This window comes from Cervus elaphus, chromosome X (genome assembly GCF_910594005.1).
Source record: "Cervus elaphus chromosome X, mCerEla1.1, whole genome shotgun sequence".
Classification (NCBI taxonomy): domain Eukaryota; kingdom Metazoa; phylum Chordata; class Mammalia; order Artiodactyla; family Cervidae; genus Cervus; species Cervus elaphus.
In genome coordinates, this window is record NC_057848.1 from 25,455,708 (window position 1) to 25,461,373 (window position 5,666).

Sequence of the window (5,666 nt, forward strand, 5' to 3'; positions counted from 1 at the left end):
GTTGCAGAAAGGGGGACCCCTTCCAGGGCTCGAGAATGGACTTTTGTCTAAAAATCAGAAATGAATTGTCTGAGGAGTCACACATGCTGACAAAGCAATAGACTTTATCGGGAAAGGGCACCTGGGTGGAGAGAAGGAGGCTAAGGGAACCCAGGAGGACTGCTCTGCCAAGTGGCTCACAGTCTCGTGTTTTATGGTCATGGGGTTAGTTTCCAGATTGTGTTTGTCCAATCATTCTGACTCAGGGTCCTTCCTGGTGGAGCACACATTGCTCAGCCAAGATGGATGCCAGTGAGAAGAATTCTGGGACCTGTAGGACATGAGTCCCTTGGACTGCAAGGAGATCAGACCAGTCAACCCTGAAGGAAATCAACCCTGAATATACATTAGAAGGACCGATGCTGAAGCTCCGATACTTTGGCCACCTGATGCAAAGAACTGACTCACTGAAAAAGATCCTGATTCTGGGAAAGATTTAAGGCAGAAAGAGAAGGGGGTGACAGAGGATGAGATGGCCAGATAGCATCACTGACTCAATGGACATGAGTTTGAGCAAATTCCGGGAGATAGTGAAGGATAGGAAAGCCTGGTGTGCTGCAATACATGGGGTCTCAGAGAGTTGGACACAATTTAGAAACTGAACAACAATTTCATTTTTATTTCATACTGGAGTAGATTTGATATCAAATGTTAGGGTTTGTTTTAGGTGTTCAGGAACTTTTGTTTTAGGTGTTCAGTTATACAAAGATGTATATCTATTATTTGGGGGGGTCCTTTTCCCCATATAGGTTATTACATTGTGTCCAGAAGATTTCCCTGTGCTATTCAGGAGGTCGTTTTGGATTACTTACTTGATATTCATTAGTGTGTGCATGTTAATTCCAAAGTCTTAAATAATCCTTCCCCCCTGACATTTTTTTCATAATCATAAATTGGTTTTATATGTTTGTGAATTTGTTTCTCTTTTGTAAACTAGTTTATTTGTATGAATTTACAGATTCCATCTGTGATATCTTATAACATTTGTCTTTCTCACTCCGACCTACTTCACTTAGTATAATGTCTTGGTGCATCCACACTGCTGCCAATGCCATTATTTGGTTGTGTTTTATGGCTGAGTAGTATTCCCATGTAGGGTTATACCAGTTAGTCCTGTTTTCTGTTGATGAACATGTTGGTTGATTCCATTTCTTGACTATTGTACATAGTGCTGCCCTGAAAACAAGGGTGAACATGCGACTTCAAATTATGGTTTTCTCAGGATCTAAGCCCAGAAGTCACATTGCAGGATCCCATGGTTCCTCTATGTTTTCGTTTTTTAAGGAACACCTATACTGTTTTCCATCCTGGCTTGCAGCCATTTACATTCCCACAAGAGTATAGGAGGATTGCATTTGTCCTCCACCCTCTGGAGCATTTATTCCCTGTAGATCTTTTTGATGCTGGCCTAAATTACCTCCAGTGTGAGGTAATTTCTCATTGTAGTTTTGATTTGCCTTGATTTAATAGTGAGACGGAGTATCTTTCACATGCTTTTTGATCTTATACAACGTGAGTACAATTGACCTCTTGAAACTGGCTTCTTGAAAGTCGGCCCATCTTTAAATTCTTTCCTGATAATTTACATGAGGAGATTACTTGAGGGCAGGTGTCATTTACAGCCCTGCAGGCCTTGTGAAGTTTGAGACCATTTCAGCACCGGTTTTAAAGCTGTTACAGGAAACAGCCACAAGGTGGCAGCATTTCTTCATGCCCAAATCTGGTTACTTGGGCAAGCAGAAAGTGAAAGTGTTAGTGGCTCAGTCATGTCCAACTCTGTGACCCCGTGGACTGTAACCCACCAGAGTCCTTTGTCCATGGAATTCTCCAGGCAAGAATACTGGAGTGGGTTGCCTTTTCCTTCTCCAGAGGATCTTCCTGACCCAGGGATCCAACCTGGGTCTTGCAAGCAGATTCTTTTTTTTTTTTTTTATTAGTTGGAGGCTACCTGTTCCTGGATTGTCAATGATGGAATGTGCCAGAAGAAACACTTGAGGCTTGTGTCCCATTACTTCTTCCCCCTTATGCTTTATGCTCCAGACACACCCCAGTTCCTACAAGACTACTCTGCAGAGGGTGCTGTCATCTGTTGCTGGGGTGACCCTCAGGAAGGCGGCTGGAGGTGGGAATCCCATGATCAGGAGACATGGAGTCAGTCCAGGGAATTTTTCACAGCTCTTCCAGCCCAGAGGCTCCGCCATCCTTTGGCTGCAGTAGGCTCAGTTTTTCTATGAGGGCCCGCCTGGACCTGGAGACTGTGGGCTTATGCAGGGGCAACAGGCAGTCCAGGTCCATTGGGAGGGGCAGGGCCCTTGGCTGGCATGTCCTCCCAGTTCCCTCAGCCCCACGACACTCCAGCCTTTGACCCCAGGCATGCTTAGGCTCCCAGGATATGACACCAGCCCAGGTCACCAAGGCCTGAGGGGAATAGACTCAGCATTTCTTCTTCTACTTTTACATACTTCAATATGAATTGGAGTGTATGGGTGATTATTTGCCTTTTCATACTGTTGATGTGGCTCTTGAGGCAAGAATATTGGAGCGGTTTGTCATTTCCTCCTCCAGTGAACCACATTTTGTCCAGTGGAGGAGGGAATGGCAAAGGAGAGCTGAGAAAGCCTTCTTAAGTGAACAATGCAAAGAAATAGAGGAAACCAATAAATAGAACAGGAAAGACTAGAGATCTCTTCTAGAAAATTGGAGGTACCAAGGGAACATTTTCTGCAGTGATGGGCATGATAAAGGATAGAAATGGTATGGACCTAACAGAAGCAGAAGAGATTAAGAAAAGGTGGCAAGAATACACAGAACTACACAAAAAAGATCTTAATGAACTGGAAAATAACGATGATGTGGTCACTTATCTAGAGCCAGACATCCTGGAGTGTGAAGTCAAGTGGGCCTTAAGAAGGATTACTACCAACAAAGCTAGTGAAGGTGATGGAATTCCAGCTGAGCTATTTCAAATCCTAAAAGATGATGAGGTTAAAGTGCTGAACTCAATATGCCAGCAAATTTGGAACACTCAGCAGTGGCCACAAGACTGGAAAAGGTCACTTTTCATGCCAATCCCAAAGAAGGGCAATGCCAAAGAATGTTCAAACTACCACACAATTGTGTTCATTTCACATGTTAGGAAGGAGGTCATGCTCAGAATCCTTCAAGCTAGGCTTCAATAGTACATGAACCAAGAAATTCCAGATGTACAAGGGTTTAGAAAACACAGAAGGAAGCAGAGATCAAATTGCCAACATACTTTGGATCATAGAGGAAGCAAGAGAATTCCAGAAAAACATCTACCTCTGCTTTACTGACTATGCCAAAGCCTTTGACTTTGTGGATCACCACAAACTGTGGGAAATTCTTTTTTTTTTTTTTCATTTATTTTTATTAGTTGGAGGCTAATTACTTTACATTATTGTAGTGGTTTTTGCCATACATTGACATGAATCAGCCAGGGATTTACATATGTTCCCCATCCTGAACCCCCCTCCCACCTCCCTCCCCATCCCATCCCTCTGGGTCATCCCAGTGCACCAGCCCTGAGCACTTGTCTCATGCATCCAACCTGGACTGGCGATCTGTTTCACACTTGATAATATACATGTTTCAATGCTATTCTCTCAGAACATCCCATTCTCGCCTTTTCTGATAGAGTCCAAAAGTCTGTTCTATACATCTGTGTCTCTTTTTCTGTCTTGCATATAGGGTTATCGTTACCATCCTTCTATATTCCATATATATGGGTTAGTATATTGTATTGGTGTTTATCTTTCTGGCTTACTTCACTCTGTATAATGGGCTCCAGTTTCATCCACCTCATTAGAACTGATTCAAATGTATTCTTTTAAGTGGCTGAGTAATATTCCATTGTGTATATGTACCACAGCTTTCTTATCCATTCATCTGCTGATGGGCATCTAGGTTGCTTCCATGTCCTGGCTATTATAAACAATGCTGCAATGAACATTGGGGTACATGTGTCTCTTTCAGTTCTGGTTTCCTCAGTGTGTATGCCCAGGAGTGGGATTGCTGGGTCATATGGCAGTTCTATTTCCAGTTTTTTTAAGGAATCTCCACACTGTTGTCCATAGTGGCTGTACTAGTTTGCATTCCCACCAACAGTGTAAGAGGGTTCCCTTTTCTCCACACCCTCTCCAGCATTTATTGCTTGTAGATAGTTGGATAGCAGCCATTCTGACTGACGTGTAATGGTACCTCATTGTGGATTTGATTTGCATTTCTCTGATAATGGTGATGTTGAGCATCTTTTCATGTGTTTGTTGGCCATCTGTATGTCTTCGTTGGAGAAATGTCTGTTTAGTTCTTTGGTAATTTTTTGATTGGGTCATTTATTTTTCTGGTATTGAGCTGCAGGAGTTGCTTGTATATTTTTGAGATTAATCCTTTGTTGCTTCATTTGCTATTATTTTCTCCCATTCTGAAGTCTGTCTTTTCACCTTGCTTATAGTTTCCTTTGTTGTCCAAAAGATTTTAAGTTTAATTAGGTCCCATTTGTTTATTTGTGCTTTTATTTCCAATATTCTGGGAGGTGGGTCATAGAGGATATTGCTGTGATTTATGTCAGAGAATGTTTTGCCTAAGTTCTCCTCTAGGAGTTTTATAGTTTCTGGTCTTACATTTAGATCTATAATCCATTTTGAGTTTATTTTTGTGTATGGTGTTAGAAAGTGTTCTAGTTTCATTCTTTTACAAGTGGTTGACCAGTTTTCCCAGCACCACTTGTTAAAGAGGTTGGATGCATGAGATAAGTGCTCGGGCCTGGTGCACTGGGAAGACCCAGAGGGATCGGGTAGAGAGGGAGGTGGGAGGGGGGATCGGGATGGGGAATACATGTAAATCCATGGCTGATTCATGTCAATGTATGACAAAAACCACTACAATATTGTAATTAGCCTCCAACTAATAAAAATAAATGGAAAAAAATAAATAAAAAAAGAAAAGAAAAAAGAGGTTGTCTTTTTTCCATTGTATGTTCTTGCCTCCTTTGTTGAAGATAAGGTGTCCATAGGTACGTGGATTTATCTCTGGGCTTTCTATTTTGTTCCATTCATCTATATTTCTGACTTTGTGCCAGTACCATACTGTCTTGATGACTGTGGCTTTGTAGTATAGTCTGAAGTCAGGCAGGGTGATTCCTCTAGTTCCATTCTTCTTTCTCAAGATTGCTTTGGCTATTCGAGGTTTTTTGTATTTCCATACAAATTGTGAAATTATTTGTTCTAGTTCTGTGAAAAATACCATTGGTAGCTTGATAGGGATTGCACTGAATATATAGATTGCTTTGGGCAGTACACTCATTTTCACAATATTGACTCTTCCAATCCATGGACATGGTATATTTCTCCATCTATTTGTGTCCTCTTTGATTTCTTTCACCAGTGTTTTATAGTTTTCTATATATAGGTCTTTTGTTTCTTTAGGTAGATATACTCCTAAGTATTTTATTCTTTTCATTGCAATGGTGATTGGTATTGTTTCCTTAATTTCTCTTTCTTTTTTCTCATTGTTAATGTATAGGAATGCAAGGGATTTCTGTGTGTTAACTTTATATCCTGTGAGGATATATTGATTTACTATATTCATTGATTAGCTCTAGCAATTTT